The sequence below is a fragment of the Geotrypetes seraphini genome, chromosome 10 (assembly GCF_902459505.1).
Source record: "Geotrypetes seraphini chromosome 10, aGeoSer1.1, whole genome shotgun sequence".
NCBI lineage: Eukaryota > Metazoa > Chordata > Amphibia > Gymnophiona > Dermophiidae > Geotrypetes > Geotrypetes seraphini.
Window position 1 is genome coordinate 74,719,809 of NC_047093.1, and position 27,349 is coordinate 74,747,157.

The 27,349-nt window shown below is 43.4% G+C and overlaps 1 protein-coding gene and 1 pseudogene across 2 annotated transcripts in view; both read left to right on the forward strand.

Annotated features, from left to right (window-relative positions):
• The window catches only part of NR6A1 (nuclear receptor subfamily 6 group A member 1), a 553,746-nt gene that overhangs the window by 147,272 nt on the left and 379,125 nt on the right, over window positions 1-27,349 (forward strand). The gene's annotated exons all lie outside the window — the stretch shown is intronic.
• LOC117367376 lies at window positions 14,357-14,939 on the forward strand (annotated as a pseudogene).

Genomic DNA, 27,349 nt, shown 5'->3' on the forward strand with positions numbered 1-27,349 from the left:
GAGCGAAGAAGACGCGTGTGTTTTTTCAACGGCCGTTGAAACCACTTTTTTGCCTTCCCGCTCGCGCTTTTTTCCTTCTTTTTTCTTCCTTTACCTTCGGGTTTATTTTTCTTTGATTTGCAAAAAAAAAAAAAAAAAAAAAAACTTTGCTTTTTTTCCCTTTTCTTTCGTTTTTGCCCCGGCGGGGCCTGTTGCCAGTATACAGGCCTCGGGCTTCGATTTTGCGGAGGCTATCTTCCCCTTCATGCCCCCGCAGGTCGGTTTTAAGAAGTGCCAGCGGTGTGCACGCCCGATCTCCATCACTGACCCACACAATTGGTGTTTGCAGTGTCTGGGTCCGGAGCATCGGGCGGACTCCTGCACCCGCTGTGCTACTCTTCAAAAAAGAACCCTTAAAAACCGAAGAATTCAGCAAACTCTCCTCTTCGGCACCGAGTCGGCGATGGACTCCTCACCTTCAACAGCGGTACCTCAGAAATCGGCACCGTCGTCCTCGACACCGACCGACCCCGCATCGGCGTCACTGGCGCCAGGTAAGCCGGCTAAGAAGCCTTCCTCTTCCCTCGAGCGCCCTCCGGCTACGGTGGCGACACCGTCCCTACCGGCATCGCACCGGTCCCGCAAACGCTCCGCCCCGATCTCGGTGAGTGCCTCGTCATCGGCCTCCTCATCACCGGGGCGTGGAGCGGCATCTAAGGAACCGAAGAAAAAGAAAGCGGTTCCGATGCCACCCCTAGATGACCGTATCTCGGCCATCTTAAAGGCTCAACTCCAAGAACAGTTGAAGAAACAACTTGAACAACTGTTGCCCACTATCCTGGCACCGCTCCTTCCGGTACCAGACCGGCCCGAGCCCCGTACCGAGCCCCCGGTGTCCACTCCTTCGGTACCGGTGAACACATCCATGCCGATCCTTTCGGCCCAACAACTTCAAGGCGATCCGGTGGTTCATTCTCATGCCACATTGGATCCTCCTCGGCACCAGGCGGTACGGCATTCTTCTCGGGACCGAGATAGACGCCGGTCGTCCTCCCCTGGTACCGTTTCGGTGCGCTCTGGAAAATCCTTGTCCAAAACTCGACATACCGCGCCCTCCACCCCGGTGTCTCGACCAGAAGTCAGGGACCCTGACTTATGGGAGGAAACTCCTCTCGGTACCGAGGAGGATCCCTCCTCATCTGATGAGGAACCATCGGCACCCGATGCCACCTCTAAACCAGAGCAGTCCTCATTTTCCAAATTTTTGAGAGAAATGTCTGCTGCCCTATCCCTTCCTCTGGAATCGGACTCAAAAAAGTCTCAAGCCTTTCTAGAGGCTCTAGACTTTGAGCAACCTCCTAAAGAGTTCCTCAAACTTCCCGTGCATGACATTCTACGGGAAACGTTCTACAAAAACTTGGAAAATCCCCTCACGGTACCGGGAGCCCCCCGTAAACTGGACAACCTTTACCGTGTCATTCCCATTCCTGGATTCGACAAATCTCAATTGCCCCATGAGTCCCTTCTGGTTGAATCCACCTTAAAAAAGACTCAGGGCTCCAGTGTCTATGCCTCTACCCCCCCTGGCAGAGAAGGTAAAACCATGGACAAGTTTGGCAAGAGGCTTTACCAGAATGCCATGCTTGCAAACAGGGCAAACAACTATTCCTTCCATTTTTCCTTCTATCTCAAACATTTGGTCCAACAACTGTCTGCCCTCCAAAAGTACCTTCCTGAGCGCAAGGTCCCGCTATTCCAACAGCACATCTCTGGCCTTCTCCAAATGCGCAAGTATATGGTCCGCTCGATATACGACTCCTTCGAGCTTACCTCTCGGGCCTCTGCCATGGCCGTAGCCATGCGTCGCTTGGCCTGGCTCAGAGTCTCCGACCTGGACATCAACCACCAGGATCGTCTGGCCAACGCCCCCTGTCTCGGGGATGAGCTTTTTGGAGAGTCACTGGATTCCACCACCCAGAAACTCTCTGCCCATGAGACCAGGTGGGACACCCTGATCAAGCCGAAAAAGAAGGCACCGCCTACCCGACCTTATCGGCCACAAACATCTTATCAACGGAGATTCTCAGCCAGACCACTCAACCCGCCTCCCCAGCAATCTCGGCGGCCCCGTCAACAGCAACATCATGCTCAGGCTCGCTCTCAGGCCACTCAACCCTCTAAGCCTTCTCAGCCTGTTAAACAAACTCAGCCCTTTTGACTCTTCTCTCCAGGGCATAGCCAGTCATCCACCCTTGCTACCTCTTCCACAACCCATCGGAGGTCGTCTCACCATTTTCTCCAGCCGTTGGGAAGTCATCACGTCGGACCAGTGGGTCCTCAACATCATCCGCCACGGCTACTCTCTCAACTTCCAGACTCTACCTCCGGACAACCTTCCAGTAGAGTCTGCTTCAAACTCATCTCAAACCCCCCTCCTCCTGAGGGAGGTTCAATCCCTCCTCCTTCTCAATGCCATCGAAGAAGTACCTCCAGATCAAAGGGGTCAGGGATTCTACTCCCGCTACTTCCTGGTCCCCAAAAAGACGGGAGACCTCCGTCCCATTCTCGATCTAAGGGACCTCAACAAGTGTCTAGTCAAGGAGAAGTTCAGAATGCTCTCCCTTGCCACGCTTTACCCTCTTCTTTCTCAACACGACTGGCTATGTTCCCTGGACCTCAAAGAGGCCTACACTCACATCTCCATCAACCAGAATTCTCGCCGCTACCTACGGTTCCAGGTGCTGCACCACCATTTTCAGTACAAGGTGCTACCGTTCGGCCTAGCTTCCTCACCCAGGGTCTTCACCAAGTGCCTTATAGTGGTAGCGGCCTTCCTCAGGTCTCACAACCTCCAGGTGTTCCCCTACTTGGACGATTGGTTGGTGAAAGCACCTTCATCTCAACTCGTGCTACAAGCCACTCATCACACCATCTTCCTCCTCCACCTCCTGGGGTTCGAGATCAACTACCCCAAGTCGCACTTGCTTCCCACCCAGCGACTTCAATTCATTGGAGCAGTTCTGGACACCACGCTAATGAGGGCCTTTCTCCCCTCCGATCGCCAGCGGACCCTGCTCCATCTCTGCCGTCAGGTACTCATGCACCCCTCCATCCCTGCCCGACAGATGATGGTTCTACTGGGTCACATGGCCTCGACGGTGCATGTCCTTCCTCTGGCACGCCTCCACCTTCGTACGCCTCAGTGGACTCTCGCCAACCAATGGTCACAGACTACGGACCTTCTTTCTCATCCCATCTCTGTGACATCATCTCTTCAGCAATCTCTCCAATGGTGGTTGAACTCCTCAAATCTTTCCAGGGGTCTGCTTTTTCATCTGCCCCCCCACTCTATGATCATCACCACAGATGCGTCCCCCTACGCGTGGGGAGCTCACCTAGGGGATCTGCGCACCCAGGGACTTTGGACCCCACAGGAGCGTCGTCATCACATCAATTTCCTGGAACTCAGAGCCATGTTCTATGCCCTCAAGGCTTTCCAACATCTCCTCTGCCCTCAAGTCCTCCTCCTTTGCACGGACAATCAAGTCGCCATGTACTACATAAACAAGCAAGGAGGCACCGGATCTCGCCCCCTTTGTTTGGAGGCTCTGCGCATCTGGACCTGGGCCTCGGACCGCAATCTTTTTCTCAGGGCGGTCTATATCCAGGGCGAACAGAACTCTCTGGCCGACAATCTCAGTCGCATCCTTCAACCCCACGAGTGGACGTTGGACCCTCCGACTCTGCTCTCCGTCTTTGCTCGATGGGGCACTCCGCAGGTGGACCTCTTTGCAGCACCTCACAATCATCAGCTGCCCCAATTCTGCTCCAGACTCTTCTCTCCTCACCGTCTGGCCCCGGATGCATTCCTGCTCGATTGGAGGGATCGGTTCCTGTATGCCTTCCCTCCACTTCCTCTGATGTTGCGGACCTTGTCCAAACTCCGCAAAGACCACGCCACCATGATTCTTATCGCGCCTCGGTGGCCTCGCCAACACTGGTTCTCACTCCTGCTCCAGCTCAGCTCCAGGGAACCTATTCTACTTCCTGTGTTTCCTACTCTACTTACGCAGCAACATCAGTCTCTACTGCATCCCAATCTGTCTTCGCTCCACCTGACAGCTTGGTTTCTCTCGGGCTGACCTCTCCAGAGAACCTATCTCAGCCGGTCCGCCTCATCTTGGATGCCTCCAGGAAGCCGGCCACCCTCCAATGTTACCATCAGAAATGGACCAGATTCTCCTCCTGGTGTCTCCGGCATCATCAGGAACCCACCTCTTTAGCGGTGGAAACTGTATTGGAATATTTGCTCTCGCTGTCCAATGCTGGCCTCAAAACTACCTCTATCAGAGTCCACCTCAGTGCCATCACTGCATTTCATGAGCCTATTCTCGGAAAACCCCTCACGGCTCACCCTCTGGTTTCCAGATTTATGAGAGGTCTCTTCAATATCAAACCGCCTCTCAAGCCTCCTCCTGTCGTCTGGGACCTCAATGTGGTTCTCTCAGCACTCATGAAACCTCCGTTTGAGCCTCTTGCCACTACTTCGCTCAGGCTTCTTACCTGGAAGGTGCTTTTCCTAATTGCCATCACCTCTGCCAGGAGGGTTAGCGAACTGCATGCACTGGTTGCCGACCCACCTTTCACTGTTTTTCACCATGACAAGGTTGTTCTGCGTACCCACCCTAAATTCCTTCCCAAGGTGGTCTCAGCTTTTCACCTCAACCAGTCCATTGTGCTACCCGTCTTCTTCCCTAAGCCTCACTCGCATCCTGGGGAACAGGCGTTGCACACGCTGGATTGTAAGCGTGCCCTTGCTTACTATCTTGATCGTACCAGAGCTCACCGAACAGCCCCTCAGCTCTTTTTGTCTTTCGACCCCAACCGTTTGGGTCGTCCTGTCTCCAAACGGACACTTTCAAATTGGCTTGCTGCCTGTATTGCTTTCTGCTACGCTCGGGCCGGTCTCTCACTGGAAGGATCTGTCACGGCCCACAGAGTCCGAGCTATGGCTGCTTCTGTGGCTTTCCTCCGCTCCACGCCCATCGAGGAAATCTGCAAGGCGGCCACTTGGTCCTCAGTTCACACGTTCACTACTCACTACTGTCTGGATGCGTTCTCCAGACGGGATGGACACTTCGGCCAATCTGTGTTACAAAATTTATTTTCCTAATGGCCAACCATCCCACCTCCCTCTTTGTTAGCTTGGAGGTCACCCATGTGTTAAGAATATGCTGCCTGCTTGTCCTGGGATAAAGCACAGTTACTTACCGTAACAGGTGTTATCCAGGGACAGCAGGCAGATATTCTTACGTCCCACCCACCTCCCCGGGTTGGCTTCTTAGCTGGCTTATCCTAACTGGGGACCACGCACTCCTCCGTCGGGCGGGAAGGCACTCGCGCACGCGCGGTGCGGCCAACTAGAAACTTCTAGTTAAAAAGGTCCGTACCGAGGGCTCCGTCGGTGACGTCACCCATGTGTTAAGAATATCTGCCTGCTGTCCCTGGATAACACCTGTTACGGTAAGTAACTGTGCTTTCTAGGGCCGCAATCCAGTCGGGTTTTCAGGATTACCCCAATGAATATGCATGAGATCTATTAGCATACAATGAAAGCAGTGAATGCATATAGATCTCATGCATATTCATTGGGAAAATCCTGAAAACCCAACTGGATTGCGGCCCTCAAGGAGGAACTTTGACACCCCTGCTTTAGAGTGTTATCTTTCATGCTTCCCCCCTTGCAATTCACATGATTTTGGAGATCCATACCACCATGCCTTTTGCTACATCGCACACACACCCAGACACCCACACACAGAAACTAGGGATTACTGTCAAGCCTCCATCTAGTGGTGAAAGTTTAATGTCTTCCATGCCCAGTTTACTTCTTTTCTTGATATGTTATCATCCACTAGGTGGCAACATGTCCTCAGAGTAAAATGTTAAATCTCCAACATACAGTATATCCTATCCTATTATCCTTTTTTGGTTTAATTTTCATTCTTTCAGTGACTGCTGGGGCCTTAGCCTCTTTGGCTTCTGTTTTTATCTTCCAGCCCTTGATCTTCTGACTGCTTTTGAGTTTCAGGGCACGGTAAAGCCTTAATTTTGTTTTTGCTTTCATTCCTGCCATGTCCAACAAGCTTTCCCCTATCCCCACCGCCTCTTTACTGGAATACATCTAAGCAGAGTTTATGGCTTGTTTCAGATAATTTTTCTGTCCTTCAGCTTTTCTCCTGCCTCATCATGTACAGTCCTGCTCTCTTTCTCTCTCTCTGTGGTGTTGTTTTTTTTTAAAAATTTATCCTAGTTTCTGTTTTCACTTTCTTGATTTTCAGCAGGGCTGTGAAGCGGTGCAAAAAACCTTCCAACCTCTAGCGCCTTTATTTATGGTATCTCCACTTCGACTCTTATTTATATATCTATATAGGAGTTTGCGGGGATGGTGCAGAGATTTGAACAGAGCTTTGGAGATGGGGACAAACTTTATCCCTGTGCCATTCTCTAGTTGTCAATTTCACTAATATAATTATCATAACATAAATTATATTTTGTAATCATGAAAGAACTTGATATCAAAATATATTCTAAAAGAACATATCCTGAAACAAATGGGTTAATCAAATTATTATCTGTGCAATAAAAATTTAAGCATTATACTATTAGCGTGACATACAATTTAACTCTGATAGGAGTCAGAGTTGGAGTTGCCACATTTTCCCCGACTCTGACTCCGACTCCACGGCCCAAAAATTGCTTCTGACTCCGACTTCACGACTCATACTCCAAAGCCCTGATATATTCATTCAGCTCTACTTCAGCTTTTGCTATGTTTATATTTCATGAATAAGTCGTCGTATATCAAAGCTGACAGTTCATTCCTGGCTGGTATCCTTTCAAACCTCTATACTCCACCTCCCACCCCCCATCTGTCTCAAAGTAATTGCACAGCTTAATTTCTTTATCTTCCTCAGATTGCTTTTTCTTGCAGATCTCATTCAAATGTGCACTATAAAGTATACCTTAAAGGTTAACATTTCCAAATTTAATTTTCTGGAAAAATAAACAACTGATGGCATCCATTCCATGATAAATTTTTGTCACTAGGGGCCAGATTCTCAAAATTTAAGGTTGCCTTTAATTCGGTTGCTAAACTGGTTTCAGCCAGTTTAGTATGCGTGTATTTTAGTGGGGGGATTATCAAAACGGATTACCGTGGTCTTTTCCAAGTTTTCTAGCAGTCTCTGATACTGCCATTAAAAGGTAGTACAACGGGGTCACTAATATTAAAATGAGCACTCCGAGTGATTCTCTATCATCGCTGAGTGATTCCCTAACCTCGTTGTGCCACATTTGCAGCCAAAATTTGCCGACAGGTCTGAGCTGTCATAGCTATATTTTCTGATCAGTGCCTGAGCACTCATTGGCTCAGGCACTGACAGGAAAGTGAGGTTTGACAGCTCAGACCTCCCCCCCCCCACACACACAAATTAAAATAAAAAAAAATACAACCCCCAAATCGAAGATTGGCAAGAGAGATGCCCACTCTCTCCCACCGTGCACACACAATCCCCTGACTAACTCCCCCACTCAGCAGGAAAGATGCCCACTCTCTCCTGCTGAGTTCGCACAAATCCCCGACTCTACACCCCCCCAACAGGAGAAATGCCTACTCTCTCCCACCATACTCCCCCGACTCTACCTCCCCCCCTGCAGCGGGAGAAATGCCCACTCTCCCGCTTTGCTTGCACAATCCCCCGACTCTCCCACCCCGCCATCACCTCCACCAACAACTCCCTCATGCCCCCGATGACCCCCCCTACCTTATTCAGGAAGTCCAGCAAGAGGGACACCTACTTCCCGTTGCATCCTGGGATGCGCCAGGGAAGGGCCTAAGGCTCTGATTGGCCTAGGTTGCTTAAGGCCTCTCCTATGGGAGGGACAAGTTTAAAGTTTCAAGTTTATTCATAGCTTGATATACCGACCATCACATGTATCTGGCCGGTTTATAATATCACAAATTAAAAAGTTTAATATGAATAGATAAAATAATATGGGGTAAAACTACGACAATTGAGACTGATTGGAAACGAAAGGATTTTAGGGGATAGGAAAGTAATTAATTACAATGATAAATAAAAATAAGGGGGGGATAGAGGGAAGGGAGTTAACATAATGAAGGTAGGGATATTGCTTCGTAAAGCTTTTTGGTTTTTTTGTTGTTGTTGTCTCACTCACTTATTTTCTGCTTATTGGTAGGCATCTTTAAAGAGAGGTTTTAAGATTTGTTTTAAATTTGACCTTAGGTGTCTTCTGACCAGACTTCCTGAAATGGTAGGGAGGGGCAGTTGTTGGGTGACGATGGGAGAGAGTGGGCATCTTTCCCACTGCGGGGTTGGGTGTCCACCTACTTCCATAGAAAATTCGAGCATCTCCCCCTCCCCTTCACTATTTAACCTATTTTTCCCATTGGTCAAATCCCCTCCCAACCACTCCTGTATATGAAACAGAAAACATATATATATCAGTACCTTCCCAAAACAGCATTTTAATGTGTTGATGTGTACTGCAGCAGGGCAGAAGCCCTTGCAGCATCTCGTACAGTGGCCATTAACAAGCATGGTAGTTTTTTGCATCGGCCCCATAGTGTTTGACCCATGTTTTGAGATCCACACTAGTCTATTCCCCTTTGCCACTTGGAGACTGAACAGATAATCTTTTTGTTATTTCTTGCTTCACTTCCTCTGGCAAATTTGGTCCTTTCATTTGCATTAATATTCTTCAAGTTTCCTCCAACATTTGGACTTTATGTGGTACGGTTTATTGTCATTAGCATGCATGTCCTTTGTAGTGTAAGGGAAAACACAGCCTGAAAAATTTCTGTGCATCTGTCTTTCCATTGTATTGGAACTGCTTTCTTTGCAACTAAGGGTATCTATGCCAGACTTTAAGAATAAATGGGATACCCATGTGGGATCCCTACGAGGGTCAAGATAAGGAAATTGGGTCATTAGGGCATAGACAGGGGGTGGGTAAGCAGAGTGGGCAGACTTGATGGGCCCTTTTCTGCCGTCATCTTCTATGTTTCTATGTTTCTATTCTTTGATATCAAAGTCACACAGATATGCCATAATATCTCTACTCCTATTCTCTTGCCAAGGGCCTAGAGCTTGGTGGGTTATATTGATTTTCATATTGTACAGTTCCTGTGTTTTGTCAATAGCTAAGCACATTCTAGGTCAGCAATGTCTCTGTTCCTTAATGTTGAGGCTGCCAACATATGGGAATAGAAAAATTGATCTTTTCCAGTGATATTGCCAGGACAAAGGGACTGTATTTCTCTGCCTCCAGCAGATGGTTGAATTGTTCAGGCTAGTGCTCCTAGTCTACTACTACTACTACTACTACTATTATTAATTATTTCTAGAGCATTACATAAGAACATAAAAATTGCCGCTGCTGGGTCAGACCAGTGGTCCATCGTGCCCAGCAGTCTGCTCACTTGGCGGCCCCCAGGTCAAAGACCAGTGCTCTAAATGAGTCCAGCCTCACCTGTGTATGTTCCAGTTTAGCAGGAACTTGGTTCCAGTTTAGCAGGATGTATGCAGGACGTATGCACTGTACGGAGTCACAAAGAAGACAGTTCCTGCTTGAATTGTGTGGGTGGGAACATCTGAAAGGAGTGGAAATGTGGTGGGCAAAACTGAAAGGAGCGATTGTAAGGGCGACAAACCTTTTTGAGAGGCAAGTAAGTAAAAGTAAGAGGAAAAGAAGGCCGCTTTTGTTCTCAAAAGTAGTAGCTGAGAAGGTAAGGAATAAGATGTTAGCTTTCATAAACTACAAAAGATCATAGAAAGAGGAAGGCAGGCAAAAATATCTGTAAAAGTTAAGAGAGGCTGGTCGTGTAGTCAAGAAAGCAAAAATGCAAATGGAAGAAAAAATAGCTGACACAGTAAAACGGTGAGACAAGACATTTTTTAGATATATTAGTGATAGGAAGAAGTGCAAAAGTGGCATTGTGAGACTCAAAGGTGAAGGGGAGGAATATGTAGAAGCTGATAAAGAAAAGGCTGAATTGCTTAACAAACATTTAAGTTCTGTGTTCATGGCTGAAGCACTGGGAGCATGACCGCAGAAGACAAACGTGAATAGGGATGGAGGAGTAATAGACCCTGATCAATTTTCAGAGGGTTGTGTTCTTGAGGAGCTAGCTAAAATAAAGGTAGATAAAGCAATAGGGCCGGATGGTGTACATCCGAGCGTGTTGAAGGAACTTAGGGAAGTTCTGGTAGCTCCGCTGATTTTCAATGAGTCTCTAGAGTCAGGAGTGGTACTGGAGAAGGGCGGATGTGGTCCCTCTCCACAAAAGTGGAAGTAAGGATGAAGTAGGGAATTAACAGGCCGATAAGTCTGACTTCTGTGGTAAGCAAATGAAAACACTTTTAAAACAGAGAATGGTCAAGTTCTGGAATCCTGTGGATTACAGGACTGGAGGCAACATGGATTCACTAGAGGTAGGTCTTGTCAGACAAATCAGATCAATTTCTTTATCTGGGTGACCAGAGAATTGGATAAAGGATGTGCGCTAGATTTGGTGTATTTAGATTTTAGCAAAGCCATTGACAGTGTTCCATGCAAACGTCTAATAAATAAACTGAGTGCCCTTGGGATGGGTCCCAAAGTAATGGGCTGGGTCAGGAATTGGTTGAATGGAAGGTGACAGAGGGTAGTGATCAATGGAGATCGCTCTGAGGAAAGGGATGTTACCAGTGGTGTGCCACAAGGTTCTGTTCTTGGGCCTGTTCTTTTTAACATTTTTATAAATGATATTGCTGAAGGGTTGTCAGGTAAGATTTGCCTCTTTGCAGATGATACCAAAATCTGCAGTAGAGTAGATAAGCTGGATGGTGTGAATAACATGAAGAAAGACCTGGTGAAGCTTGAAGAATGGTCTGAAATTTGGCAGCTAAAATGTAATGCTAAGAAATGCAAGGTCATGCATTTGGGCTGCAAAAACCTGAGGGAATGGTACAGTTTGGGGGGTGAAGAACTTATGTGCAAGACGGAAGAGCAGGACGTGGGCATGATTGTATGTGACCAAAGGTGATGGTGAAAGCTAGAAGGATGCTAAGTTGCATAGGGAGAGGTACGGCCAGTAGGTAAAAGGAGGTATTGATGCCTCTATATAACACTCTGGTGAGACCTCATTTAGAATATTGTGTACAATTCTGGAGGCCACACCTTCATAAAGATATAAAAAGGATGAAGTCAGTCCAGAGGAAGGCTACTAAAATGGTGTGTGGTCTTCGTGATAAGGCATATGGGGACAGACTTAAATATTTCAATCTGTATATTTTGGAGGAAAGGCGGGAGAGGGGAGATATGATAGAGACGATTAAATACCTACGTAATATAAATGTGCACGAGTTGAATCTCTTTCATTTGAAAGAAAATTCTGCAGTGAGATGAAGTTAAGAGGCGATAGGCTCCGAAGTAATCTGAGGAAATACTTACGGAAAGGGTGGTAGATGCGTGAACAGTCTCCCGGAAAAGGTGGTGGAATCAGAGTCTGTGTCTGAATTCAAGTGGGCCTGGGATAGGCACATAGGATCTCTCAGAGAGAGAAAGAGATAATGGTTACTGCCGATGGGCAGACTATATGGGCCACTTGGCCTTTATCTGCTGTCATATTTCTATAAATGAAAAGCAGTAAAAAGAGGGAGTTTCAGGAGTTGATGGTGAGGATGAAAAGTGAAATCATAGTGTACAGAGATATAAAGAAAAAAGAAACCTAAATGTGAGAGGTAGAGATCAGTTTCCGAGATGGATATAGGAGAGAAAGTGAGAATGTCATGAAGGAAGAGAAGTATCAGCCTGGAGACTTTGGAAAAAGAAAGAGGGCAACAGAAATCAAACATTGGGACCAACATGAGTAGAAAAATGAAATTTCCAGACAACAAAGGCAGAAAAAAATTATTTTCAATTTTGTGATTTAAATATGTTGATTTTTGGAATTTAAATCTGCTAATTATATATTTTGCACAATTCAGGAGGAGCTGCAGGTCCTATTTCTTGCAGAGTGTGATTTCTTGAGGTTCAATTTATTTTGTTTGTTTATATTTCTATTTTGAATTTGTGGTCACATATTCTGCACTCTCTGATAGTCTATCTGTGTTCTAAGCATGTGATTGAGACCAGGTATTCTGTTAGCATGGAAATTGTCTGTAGGAATGTTTAGTAATCTGACTTTTTTAGTTTTCCCAGTAGATGTATTGATGTTCTAGAGCTGCCTTCAAAATGGTACCATGAATCCCTAGTAACAGCTTTACTGTACTACTACTAGGATTTTCAAGCTGCCATATGAGGGCTGTTCAAAAAGTATCAGACCTTAATTTTTCTTGCGTAAACAAAGCTAGGGAGGCATGGTTTGGTGCACATATGTAGGCGACCCTTATGCGCATGCTTGAATTTTTCCCGCCTACAGAAGCTGTCAGTCGCCGGCAGACCGCTGATGAGTGAGGAAGTGTAAGTGAGTGCTGTCCGATTTTTCACTTTTGACAAAATGACAGAAAAAGTTAAACGCTACTGCATTAAATTTTGTGTAAAGCTTGGTGATTCCCAAGTGGAAACGATCCATAAGATTCAACAGGCCTTCGTGGATGAAGTAATGGGCACCACACAAATAAAGGAGTGGTACAACCGTTTCAGAGATGGCCGCGCATCAGTAGAGAGTGAAGCACATTCTGGTAGGCCCTCAACATCCAGAAATGAGATCGTCATTGACCAAGTGAGGACCCTGGTGATGCAGGATCATCGAATCACTAATGGGTACTACCAAGAGGTTCTGCGTTGCCTTCCTAACGCTGTGAGATGCAAACGGCTAGACCTATGGGCAGTGGGCAATTGGCAGCTCCATCACGATAACACACCTGCTCATTCTTCACATTTGATACGGAGTTTCCTGGCCAAACACAACACACCTGTGATTCCTCAGGCTCCCTACTCTCCCAACATGGCTCCGTGTGACTCCTGGATTTTCCCCCAAGTTGAAAATGCCCCTGAAAGGAACCAGATTTCAGTCAAGAGAAGACATCATGCAGAATGTGACGGACCAGTTGCAAGCAATCTCAAAAGAGGCTTTCCAGCGCTGCTTCCGACAGTGGCAGAACCACTGGAAGAAGTGTGTGGCAGCCCAAGGTGACTACTTTGAAGAAGATTAGTATAAGATTGTTGTATCTGAATACGAGTATTTTTTATGAATAAAGATCTGATACTTTTTGAACAGCCTTCATATAAAGGCTTTTTTTTTCTTTTATATGGAAGCTTGAGTTCCCTAAAAGGCACCATCTTGAAGAAGGCAGCCACCAAAGCAAGAGCAAGTGGGGAGCGATCCTGCCCCTCTCGCATCATCACCAGGACTCCTGGGGTGAGTCAGGGTTATGCATATGAGCTGGTTAGCTAGAAGGGAGATGATATGGAGGAATTCTGAGGCAAGAGGGGAAGTGCATACACTGAAACTGGGGGTGGGGGAGTGTGAATCAAAAGTTAGTTTAGTCCCTTGAGCTGGCCCTGCTACTTGATTACTAAACTCAGTACATGAGCTACAGTGGCATACCCAGCTTGCTGGCTATCTGGGGCAGAGCACCCTCTTCTCTTGTTGGAGACACCCTCTCCTTCAGGCAATGTGGAGGGGTGGAGTGTGGAGTGGTCACAGAGTGGCGGTCTGTAGATGTATGGCTGTCAGCTCTGATGGTCCCCCATCCCATAACAGGAAGCTAACATCAGAGAGGGCAGGGACCGGTGAAGCCAACAGCTACGTGTATGCAGACTGTTGCTCCTCGACTGTTCTAGCATCTCCAACTCCCTACACCTGGGGTGGACTGCCTTCACTGCACTGCCCCTGGTATGCTAGAGCTGAGCTGTAATTATTTTTCATATTGGAATTTGGAGTCATGATCTTTCCTCCCCCAACAAACTGCTCCCTAGCTTTACTGTTAAGCTGTTCCTAAATATTCCCTGCCCATCTGCCAGCGTCTGATTCCTTTATGAGATGTCATCACTTATTCAGATATTAGCTCCGCAGATGATAATGCATTATCAGTAGGTTTGTGGAAGGATTGCTCAGTTTGTGAAGCTTGTCCTGAACTTTAGCATCTCGGGTGCTGATTCCACTTCCTCCTGTGTGGCCCTTTTTATTGACTGTCTTCTTATGCCATGCTCTACCATGCACCTCCTCAGATCATCACAATTAATCTTCTTTGACTTCCTAGTCCTGTTAGGATAAGGTATGAATCTATTTGTTGCTTAGCTTTAAATCGCCCTTGCTCTCTGGAATAAGGTAAAGCTGAGTTATTAGAAATCACCTTTAGAGGACTTGAAGAGTTCTTGAAGGAGAAGTCCATTAAAAAATTATTTGCAAGAGACTGATGGAGGTGGAAATGAAAACACTTCCTTTGGAAAATGCATCCATCCTTTCGGAGGGTTCACTACAGGAAGGACATCGACTGTGGATTGGGAACCCAGATCCTAAAATAACTCCTTCATAAACTTGGTAAGGTGAAGCAATTTGATTTTCCACAAATCAGGCTGTTTAGAAGGTCAACCTCGGGGATACTGCTTTGTTAACTTCGAAATAAAGCAGGAAGCAGTGCTTAAATGGTAAGCTGGCACTATCCAAGAAGCTGGTGGTTCAATGAGCAAATGCACAAGTGAAGAGGTATGACCACCATAAAAATGACAAAATACTTCCAATCAGCCTTGAGCCATCCTCTAGCACAGAGCCCACTCAGTCTAATCTCAGTGTCGGCGCAAAAATAAAAGCCATTGAAGCCAAATTGAAAATGATGGCAGAAAAAAACAAATGCAAATCTGCCAGGCCCCCCAGCTCATTCCTATTTTAAACCACCAAAGAAAAAAAAAGTATTACACCTTATTCTAGGACTGGTTGGAAATCCTGAAGATAATACTTACAACCAGCTTTTGGACCAGAACAACTTGTATAAAACTCAGAAACTGTGAGATGATTTCTGTATGTTGTAGCTTTGGAATGGCACAACCAGTAGAGCACAGTTGTAGTCTATTTTGTTAAAGAAGAATATTATAAAATAAAAAAAAAAGAAAGAAAGAAAAGAAATAACCTTTAAAACATTTCTTTTCTGCCTAGCTTTCCCTAATCTAACTTGATTTTTCCCAGTTGGTCTCCTATAGGGTCCACCTCATTTTCATTCCCTTCCAATCTGGTAATGTTGAAACACCAGCCATTCTTGAGACAGCAATAGAGATCACCCAGTCTGCTTTTCTTATAAACCTTTGTTTCTATCCTGGCACAGATCAATCTGTATTTTAGCATCATTTGTTCCTGCCTCTGTGTGTGGTCCTAACTATAGGATTGCTTGTCTGAATCTTTGTTTTTATGGTGTCTACTTGCGTCTCATTACCTATTTGTACCAGTTTATGATTTTTCTTACAAGAGAATGTCTGCCAAATTAACAAACATGAATTTGATATTTAAGTGTTTCATATTTAATAATTCTGACTTTTTTGTGGTGGTCACTTAAGCCCACATTGTTGGGGTATGTTCCAAATGCTAGTGGCATCTGCGTAATGCTAAATTTTAAACCCTGTTTTATGAGTCAGGATGCAGAGCCTTTTGTAACATGCATATAAGAACTCTGGCTAATTCATGTGTGTTTGACAGCACTGTAGCAAGAGCCTATATGAAATCAAAATCATATCAAATAAGGAGTGGTATCACTCAGGTCTTTACATGTGTAAACACTGGCATCTACATGTGTAAGCAGTGACATAGCAGGGGGGACATGGGATGCAGACCACCCCAAGCGTCTCTCCGCCAACCCACCTTATCTCTTCAAATGGTCACCAGCAGTGATCAGTATCTCTAAACTGCTGCTCGCTCCAGCCTCAGCTCTCCCTCTGAGAAGTGTTGAGATGGGAGGATGAGATTCGGGATCGTTTCGTGGACTATTATGTGCATCTTTATACTCTGGAGGGGGAGGGGATGAGACAGGATTGAGAATAGTATTTAACACCATTCCCCTTGCCACTTATTGAAGAAGGGGATGCGACAAGACTTGATCGCCCCATTACATTGACAGAAGTCCAGCGGGTGCTTAGATCTATGAAAATAAGGAAATTGCCGGGCTTAGATGGATTTACTGTTAAATATTACAAGCGATAACAGGACCAGTTGTTATCAACTTTTCTTTCATTTTTGAATTCTTTAGAAGGGGGTGGACAACTTCCTTTCTTTATGAGGCTAGCGGGGGTTATGATCCTGGCTAAGGAAGGGAAGAACTCCCTTAAACTGTGCTTCTTATCGCCTGATCTCCCTCCTTGGAGTGGATACGAAGATCTTCACTAGAGTACTGGCAGATCATCAGTTTCTGGTCATGAAACCAGGAAGTGATGTCAGGGGTAGAGCTGAGGCCATTACAAACAGCAGTTTAGAGATGCTTCTCACTGCCGGCGATCATTTGAAGAGGTATGCTGGGGGGGGAGTGCACAGCGGGGAAGGAATGCAGGGGAGGAGCGACTGCAGCAGGGAAGAGCATGGGAGTGCATGGTGCAGTGGTGCTGGGTGCCACCACACCAGGTGCCTCCTCCCCATGCTACACTGCTATGTATAAATGCCAATCTTGCAGCATACACATGTATTTGCTTATACAGACAGGTGGGGCCAATTAAAAAGCTGAATGAGTAATAGAGAATGACACGGTGGCTAAAAACGCTATTGCAGCTTAGTAAAAGGAGCCCCTTGTTTTAAAAGTGAACACTGCAGTTTTCATATTCTATGATTTTTTTTAAAATAGTTCGTGTAGTCTCATCACTGGTTCCATATATAGGACTGCATTCTTGCAGTGTTTCTCTTTGGTTCCAAAACAGTGATGTTGCTGCACTTCATTAAGGGCCTCTTTTACTAAGCATGATAGTGCGGGCTGATGTGTAAATGCTCTGACACCCATAGCATTTGCCTTGTGGCACTTGCTAGTGCCGCTTTGTAAAAGGGGGCCTAAAATATCTAATTTATAGATCTAAATAGTGTGATTCTATCTTTTTAAGATTACAGCTCTCTTTTACTTTGTAAAAATAGAAAACATTCTGTATTATGTTGGTAGAAACAAATTCATCAAGATAACTTTCTCCCCAATGATTTAGTAAACCTTAGCTTAAATCTATAAAAGTTATCAAATTTGGGTGTAAGGGTCTGGGGGGAAACCATCTCGATTTACCAGAAATTATTGAACCATCACTTTCATATTGATGCTCTGATAAAATTTTTTTTAGCTGCAGCTTCCTTAGAAGGATATAGATTACCAATCTAGTCTCAAAGGCGTCATATCTAGCTACATGGACAAAGCCCATATCCAAATTTAAAAGAGATTCTTGTGCCAAAGATAATTGTCTTCCTGATAAGTTCACTATTGCTGATGATTCCTCTGTTGTCAGCGTGTTTGGGGACTTTACGTTGTTGGGCCCTTATTTTGAAATCCCACTGTGTGAGATCCCCATTGTCTGAATATCCCCTGTTGTCTGCAAGGTAAAAAAAAACAACACCCTGCTGTCCTTTCTGTCCCCTCTTATTTGTTTATAAAAGTGCCCTCATCATTACTTGATGCTATGTCCATTGATAGCTGATCATCAAAGATTTAACTCAATTGGAGTTGGATTTTCAAAAACGGCCCAAGCAATTTAATTTGACATATGATGAGTTAACAACCCTGGCTGGGAAACTACATTAATAGAGCCGGCCAGACCTACGGCGCATTCTAAAAATTAATTAAAACCGCCCTATTTAACCAATTCATCTCCTAAACAGATGCCCCATTCCCACACGGATTTTTTTTCCCTCTGCCAATCTTAGATGAAATCCGCTGCCCTTTACCTACTTCTCATGTAACCTTTCACTTCTTGCACTCTGTAATTCGGGATTTTTTCCCTTTGCCAACTTAGATGTATTCCACTGTCCTTTACCTATTTCTTATGTAACTTTTCACTTCTTGCATTCTGTAATTCGCTGATTGTCCAGCCTTCTTTAATGTGAACCGCCTAGAAGTCTTTCGACTATGGCGGTATAGAAAAATAAAGTTGTTATTATTATTATTATTATTAAAATTTTGTGACATATGTAACAACTGAGATGGGCTGCGTGGTCCGTCTTTAACAAAGTACTCAAGGATCTGCAAGCTGCATGCAGTGACTAACCCCCTTACCCCTTAGAGCAGTGTTTCTCAACTTCAAGTCAAGTACCCCCCCTGTCTGACAAATATTAACCAAGTACCCCCAACCATTGACTGACCGAGCTCTGCCCCAGGCCCTACCCTAATAATAATAGTACTAATTGTAATGCAGTTTCTTCCATTTATTTTTTATATACACACAATATAATCGTATTAACAATACATAATGGTAACCACAAAATTAAAACTACACAAAGCACACTGTACACAGAGAAAATTTTAATTATCATTTATATTCTGTTTTTTTCCGAGGTCAAGGCAGATGGCTTTAAAATGAGCAATGCCACTTCAGTAACTGCTACAGAAAAATAGACAAATATAGACAGCGATATAAATTCTCAAAGCTGACACATTTTAATCACTAAATTGAAATTAAAATCTTTTTCCTTACCTTTATTGCCTGGTGATTTTATTTTTCTAATTATCTTTTCCCAGAGTGCACTTCCTTCTATCTGTGCTCTTAACTTTGTTTCTAGGGCCTTCTTCTCCACTGGCTGTTTTTCTCGCCTTCATTTTCTGCCTTACATCAATCTTTGATCCAAACAGACTGGAGATTTTAAATTACAGTCCACTTGAGGGGGCAATACTTTCAAAACAGAACAAAACACAAAAAAACCCCTCTCATCAATACTGGGCAAGTTTCTCAAATAGTATCTTCATATAACATCTAAAGGCTTTTAAATATTTAAATGTGCTCATAAGCTCTTCAGCAAGAAGTCAAAGCAGCGGTACAATGTCGCTGGAAACACTAATAAACTTGAAACTTAAATTTGAAAGGTGCTTGAATTTTAATCATAACACTTTGGATGGAGCAAGGATACTTGCTTCTACTGGAGTGGCAAATGTTATGGCTCTACAAAAGTTATTTAACAGTAGACCACTTATCTGAAAAGGTCAGTTCACGGCTCCAGAATTTTCCTTCCTTCCTTCCCTCCTACCCAATCTCACTCACAATTAACATGTTATGTCCCCTTGCACCATCTCTCCATCACTCCACTCCATGTCCATTTTTTCTCTCTCACCACTCTCATCCCTCCTGCAACATTTTTCCTTCCTTCCGTCCCCCCCAACCTCAGCCCCACTTTCAACTAACATGCTCCCTCTTGCTTCAACAGGTTAGCTGCAGCGATTCATATATGCTGCCTGCTGCTAACCTGGAAGCCTGTCCTCTGCTGCATCCCACCCAGGCAGAAACAGGAAGTTCTAACAGAGGGCAGGACCACGCAGAGGAGGAGCTTCTGGGTTAGTGGCAGGCAGCATGTAGCCACTAACCTGTTGAAGCAACAGAGTAGTGTGGGAGAAGCAGGATCTGCGGGGCCAAGACTGCAAAATTAATTGCAGGAGTGGCGGTGGTGGTAATGACAGTGGCTCCACCAGGGGGTTGAGGATGAAGGAGGACAGGAGACCCATGGAGTGCTACATACCCCCCCTCAGCGGTCTGCGTGTCTCTAGGAGATACGCGTACCGCATGTTTAGAACCGCAGAGTTCAAAACAGTTTGTTTATTTATATTCCGCCTTTATCAAGGTGGAGCACAAAATAATATACACAATAAAATTACATACAAACATCTAAAATAATATTTAAAAATATTACAATGCATAAACCAAAATCCTTCACATCCACGAAACTGGATAATTACATTTTCTTTTCCACACTTTACATCAGTACACCAGCCACAGCATGATTTTAAAAGAAAATCCAAAATCAACCTGCATATTTCATGAGACAAAACAGGTATCTTTTCAGTTTATAGTAATTGATGTTTTTTAATGGGAAATAAATGGAAAGCAGGTAAATTTGAACATTTTCTTTGGGAATAACAGAGTTGGCAGCTTTGCAACAAAAGTGTCAATTTTTTAAAATCATATATGTTGATTCTCCATTTTGGCAAATTTTGGATTGCAAAATACCTTCTGAGATAATATACGATTGTTGCTGTAATATAGAATATTGCCAGTTATTTATCATATACCATTTAAATATTGATATTGACTCTAATCATTTTTTTTTTAACTGAAGAACTATCTTTTTTTTTTTCTACAATATATTGTTTCCTTATATTTTTTCATGACCTTTTAGGTCCAACCAGCAGTTTTAGATGCTTTCTGCTGGGCAGTTTTTTCAATAACAACCTCCTTGCTTTTGGAATAACTTACCTAGCTATTTATTTATTTATTTATTTGTTTAGATTTATTAACCACTTTTTCATAAAGAGATTCACCCAAAGCGGTTTACAATACATTGACTAGTAATTAGGTACTTTTGTATTTTCCCTATCTGTCTCTGCAGGCTCACAATCTGTTTGTGGTATCTGGGGTAGTGGAGGGTTAAGTGACTTGTCCAGAGTCACAGGGAGGAAGTTGGGATCAAACTCACAACCTTAGGGTATTGAGGCAGCAGCTTTAACCACTAGACCACTCCTATTTATGCTTGGAGATGTTTTTCCAAAAAGTGTAAGGCTGGGCTGAAAACTTATTTTTCACAAAAGCATTTGAAGCAGGTTCTTGGGACTGATTGTTAACCCTGGGTACAAAACCTGGGATACAGTAGGATAGATATTTCCCCCATTACATTGTTGGAATTATATTGACTTTTTAAATGTATTTTTTGCATTTTTAGTATATTTTATTGTCTATTTTATAGTTACTGCTTAGCTCTTTGTATTAAGTAAAATATCAAATTTAACCAACATGGTTAATTTAATCATGAAGGTTAAAGCTTTTTTGATCTATGATTAGCTATAAACTAGATATTGTATATCTATTTAAGATACAAAAGAAAATAGAAAAGATAAGAGAAAAGCTAAGAAAACATGACTGATGATGATGGAGGGGCATAAATCTTTAACTGAAGGGTGACTTCAGTGAGTGGCTCTGCTGAGGTCCATATATTTAAAGTAACAAGCAGGAACCATCTTTTCATATCAAACAGTGCCTTCATTTATGGTGCTGGTATCACGCTTACAGAAGTTCTCAGGGGCATGTAAGGATGCTTACGGCCGGTGTGGGTGTGGCTTGCACTGGAAGTGGCCTTAGTCATTCTTAGGCACTTCCGTAAGCACAACACCAGCAAATTAAATGTTAGGCTTCTAAAATGCTGGCCTACGTTTAAGGCACCAGTATAAAAAAATAAAAAATTGTATAATTGGCGCTGATTTGTGATTGACATGCTATTGGTGTCTTTTCAATCGCGCAGAGTTTTCTACTTGGACCAGTTCATTCCCATACTTGACCACCTGAGGTTTTAGGATTTTATCCACGTATTTGCATTAGGACTTCAGGGACCCCTGAGGAAGACAGGGTCGTCGAAGCACAGACCGTGTTGGGTCCTTAGTCTCCATTTTTTTGGGTCCTTGATATTTTGGAATGTGGATTAATCAACTGTATTTTTAATAAAGACCTGCATCTTGGACATCGTCGTCTCCACAGTGTTTTTGTTTTTATCTTGATTGACTTTCGGGTCTGTGGAGTATTAAGGGTCAATTTTTGTTTGTTGTCTGCTTCTTAGGTGGCAGCAGATACTGGATTATAGAATTCTCCCAGAGCGGATTTGATTTAAATCACTACTCAGAAAGACTTGATTTAAATAATCTGGGATAATATCTTCTAGATAGAAATATTACCTGTGATATTATGAATGGATTAATGGAATTCATTTACTAAAAAATGTAAACATTGCATGACTATATAGCCTTATATTATATAATTAAAAACTAATCCTTATTTCATGATGAATAACGTTTGGACAATAATATATCTTAAATAGAAAACTATCTTTAGATATTTTTTTTCTTTAATGAAGCATTTATTTAAAATTTTTTTTTAAAAAATACAATTATGATGTTTTTGGTGGGCAACTGTATGTGCAACATATAAATATGAAAAGATTATGGCAGAACATTTAGGGTTTGTTAAATCCTTTAAGGGGATTTGGGGTCCATTAACTAATTTTGTCACATTATAATTAAAGTGATTCTTTTTTCTTTATGTTAGATTCCTTTGCACATCCAGGGTGGGTTGGGGGGGGTTGGGGGGTGCAATATTTATTTGGAGGAATAAATTTTATAATATTTTATAATATTGATAGTATAATATACATCATTACTGTTTATAGGTTAAGAAGGGATTAAAAATTCTTTATTGTAATAATTCTGATGTTAATAATGTATTTTCATATAGTTTTTCTGATTTTTCAAATGTATACATTTTAAAGTTCTAAATATCAATAAAGAAAGTTAAAAAAAAAAACAAAAACAAGTAAAAAAATCATTGCTTTTTATCCATCTTGGCTTTACAGACCTCAGGTATCTGTGGCTTCTTCAGACTTTAGACAAGCAAGTGTGAGAAAAAAAAGATTAAGCATCTGTATTTTGGGTAGAACTTGCTGGTACAGTTTCATTAAGGACTCCTTTTCAGCACTTCCTCCAGAGCCAGTAATAAACTGAAAAATGTCAGTTGGGGTTTCATTAAGAAGGAAGAGCCTGCAGGAGCAGTTCAAACAAATGTAAGCTGCACTTGTCAAGATGTCAGCTCATCTGTTTTTCTTGGCATTTTTGCCTCTCTTTTGTGTGGTATTGCTGTCTCCTTTGTTCTTACGTGACACACATCTGCAAGTAGCAAGGGTATGTGATTTCTTGCAGTAGTTTTATACTTGTGCTGCTGTATCTTGATTTGTACAAAGCTTCTATACTTACCGCTGCTGTTTGTCTCCAGTACACAAAAGCATTTTGCTGAGGAACGTGTAGTCTCTGCCTTTCAGGGAATATTCCAAGGATTTTTTTGTTTTACTCTGCTCACTACCAGAGTGGGGTTCAGAAATTAATAGGTTATTTTACTAGTATGAAGAAAAAAAATCTTAAATAGAAGAGAAATTGAGGCCATTTTTTTTTTTTACTGCAGCCATAAAATGGTAAAATGTTTTTATATTAATGGCCCTGCACTAATGTTCAATCTATATATTATACAAAAAAGCTGGGAACTATTTGTTTAAGAGATTCATTTTTACCTCAGGTGATTTTCAGTGTGTGAACGCTACTGTACTGTGCTACTCTCAGATGCTGGGAATGACTGTTGGAGTGAAATTTTGGTCTAGAGACTTCTTTTAGCCATTTGTGGTGAAAATTTCCTTTTTGTATTTAAATTTGTATAATTTAGGGCTCCTTTTACAAAGCCGCGCTAGTGGTTTAACACATGTAATAGCGCACTAGCCGCTACCGCCTCTCTTGAGCAGGCGGTAGTTTTTCGGCCAGCGCGGGGGTTAGCGCATGATGAAAAGTCATGCGCGTTAAACCCGCTAGTGCGGCTTTGTAAAAGGACCCCTTAATGTCATAAGATTTAAGATAGAAATGAGGTTAAAGTGCAATGAATGTGTGGTATGAATGGTATGATTAATGCATGTACTGATTTTTATTATGTTACATTTATGCATTGTATAATAGTTATAACGTTTCATTAATGTATTGAATATTCAGCTTTTTGTATATGTAGATTGAAGATTCATTCTTTATAAAGCCATATTGTACTATATTTGGTAAAGGAGAGTGGTTAGAGCTACAGCCTCAGTACCCTGAGGTTGTGGGTCCAAGCCCCATGCTGCTCCCTGGGCAAGTCACTTAATCTAGAGAATGACAAGGGGGCAAATTTGTCCCCATCACCGCAGGAACTCAATTTCCCTGTCCCGTCCCCGTGAGTTTTGTCGCTGTCCCTGCCCCATTCCTGTAAGCTCTACCTTAACCACAAAGGTCTTGAAAACTTATGATTTTAATGTGGTTGAGGCTTGTGCAGATGAGGACGGAGCTTATAGAAATGGGGCAGGGACAGGAAAAGAACTCACAGGGATGGGATGGGAAAATGAGTTCAGACAGGGAAAAATTTGGCCCCGTGTCATTCTCTAACTTAATCCTCCACTACCCCAGGTACATTCAGGGCAGGATTAATTCATCGAGGGCCCCTAGGCACACAAATACACTGGGCCCACTGCCCCGCCCCACCCCACCATGCACCCAGGCAGAAACAGGAAGCTGCGTCAGAGGGAAGTTTTGGGCAAGCAGCACCGCTTGCAAAATTACAGCTCCCGTTGTCCTTCTTATCTGCGTTGCTTGCTTGTCTTACTTTCCGTTGATAGGGGGGGCCACATTGCTGATCGGGGGGGGGGGGGGCGTGTTGCCGATCGATGCTGGAGGGGCCCATCGCCGTTTGGAAAAAACAATGTTGATGCCCTCCTTCATCAGGCCCCCCTGACCATTTCGGGCCCTAGGCACGTGCCTACTTGGCCTATTGATTAATCCTGCCCTAAGTACATTAGATAGATTGTGAGCCCATTGGGACAAATTGGGAAAATGCTTGAAGTACCTGTATATAAACCGCTTTGAGTGTGGTTGTATAACTACAAAAAGGCGGTATACAAGTCCCAATCCCTCGCCTCCCTTTTCCTTTCCCTACTATTTCCAGAGATATATATCATGCACATGGCCATTAAAAATAAAATTGCTGTTCAAGCACTTATGCCCTGATTCTACAAATGTCGCTTAACTCCTGAGTGCCATTGAGCGCAGTAGTCAATCATCCACTAGGTACTGCTTATAGAATCGCGCCTAGCAGCACCTAAGTGACCTTAGGGTCAGGGTTTTCTTGGTCTAAATCAGGGGTCTCAAAGTCCCTCCCTGAGGGCCGCAATCCAGTCGGGTTTTCAGGATTTCTCCAATGAATATGCATGAGATCTATGCGCATGCACTGCTTTCAATGCATATTCATTGGGGAAATCCTGAAAACCCGACTGGATTGCGTCTCTCAAGGAGGGACTTTGAGATCCCTGGTCTAAATGAATGTGCCTAAATACCCAAAATCTACCCTGAATCTGCCCCTAACCACACCTACTTGCTGGTAGGTGCCTCGGAATAGATGCCTACCTCAAAGTGGAAGGCCCCTACTGAGTTGATTTTTAATGGCACTTTTAATTAATGGCAACGATTAAGCCAACGGAGAAAATTAAGTTCTGTTACATCTACTCTGAATTCTGTATGTATGGTGTTCAATCCCAACACGCAAACTGAGTTGTGCAGAAGTGGCACTCACTGCTTTCAGAACTTCCCACTTCAGTTTTTTTCCTACTGCAAGCGAACCGTGCAGAGATGTTTCTGATCTCCTCTGCTTTCTTTTCATCGAAAGTTCATCCTTTTCGGTGGCTCCGGTGCCTTCAGACCGCTTATTCAGGGGATCTCTGCCTGGGGAAGGGTGCAGGTTCTGCGGAGCTGATCTACAGCTTCACAGGGCAAACCTTCGGGTGGACCTGTGGGTCCAGCCTTCTGTGTGCCACCTCAGTGTTTAGGGTCCAGTTCTCTGGGAGACAGCTTGCCTCCTGAATTTTTTTCAAAGGCATAAGCATAGGCTGAGTAAGAGTCCCCAGGATATCAGGGTGCTGGCTGCATATTTCCTGCCCCTGTCGGCGCTTTGAGGTTTCATGGGGGTGTAGATCTCGGTTGGGGTCAGTCCGAATGGCATCCTGAAGATTTCAAGGATTGGAGTAATTTGGTGAAGTTTCTAAGGCAGAAAGCCCTTTCCCTTCAGGAAAAAACTAACAGGCAGGCACTGCACAGAACTGTGAATACAACCTCATTATTTCCTATGGGAAAATCAGATAGGGAGGGGTCTGAAGATGTCATTTTTAAAGGTTTCCAAGGGTAGGGTTCATGTCTCATCTCTAAAACCCTTTGGATGAAGGCCTTCAAACTAAAACTGAACACAGAAAAAATTAAATTCTTCCTGGCATCTCCCAATGAAAAGATAAAAGACAATACGATTCACGTGAATGGCCGAGATTACGAAATTGACCAAACTATAAAAATACTAGGAGTTACCCTTGACAGACACCTAACCCTGGAAAAGCATACAGATCTAATGTTCAAAAAAAGTATTTAAGCACTATGGAAGCTCCGCACCATCAAAAAATTCTTCAATGAATCATTCTTTCGATTACTCGTACAATCATCCATCTTGAGTACGCTGGACTACTGCAACATCATATATCTGGGAGCTTATAAAAAGACACTTCACAAGCTAAGATTAATCCAAAACACTGCAGTCTGACTCATCTTTGGATTAAAAAAATGGGAACATATCACCCCATACTTCCAAATACTCCGCTGGTTGCCGGTGGAATCCAGAATACTCTTCAAGCTTGCCTGCATCAGCTACAAAGCGGTCTTTGCGATGCTACCAAATTACCTCGCCTCCCAATTCTTCATCAACTGTCCGAATAAGAGCTCTCGCAGAATAAACCTCTTTAATTACCCATCTCTGAAATCACGCAAAACCCATACTTGAGGCCGCGTCTTACGCTGACTTCAGAAAATCACTGAAGACCCGTCTCTTTAACGCAATTTGAGTTCTCTTCCTCTGGCAATTTTGTATCCCTGAAAGTTCTTTCTCTCCTCATTACTCCTCTTACCCCCATTGCATGTATATTGCTGTAAACCTCTCTTATTCTCATTACTTGTATCTTCTTGTAAACCGCTTTGAACTCATGTATCCTGTTGTAAACTGCGCTGTACTTCTGTATCCTGTTCCAAACATTTGTTTTCTTGTTGCAAACATCTCGTATTCTCATTGCATGTATCTTCTTGCAAACCGCTCTGAACATATGTATCTTATTGTAAACATATGTTTCTTTTTGTAAACATCGCATTCTCTCATTGTTGTAAACCGCTTTGAACTTATGGTATAGCGGTATATAAGAAATAAAATTATTATTATTATTATTATTTTTGAGGTTTTAAAAAAAATATATCTTTATTAAGATGCAGACAAACCATTGCAGAAACAGGATACAATCAGAGAAAAGAACATTTTTTATAAAATGAACCACATATTTGTTTAGTACAACAAGATTTTTCCATGCCCCCACCCCCATACTTTAAAATGCAAATGCGAGAATAAACTCAAACATCAAGTGAAATGATCCATTAAGAATTTTGCTAGGGGATGTATGAGATAATGTATTCCAAAATTTGTAAATTAAACGTCAATTATACTCTGTATTCTCTAAGAATGTATTGTTACTGAACTGTTCAGTCTCTCTTGAATGTGAACCGTCTAGAACTAAATGGTATGG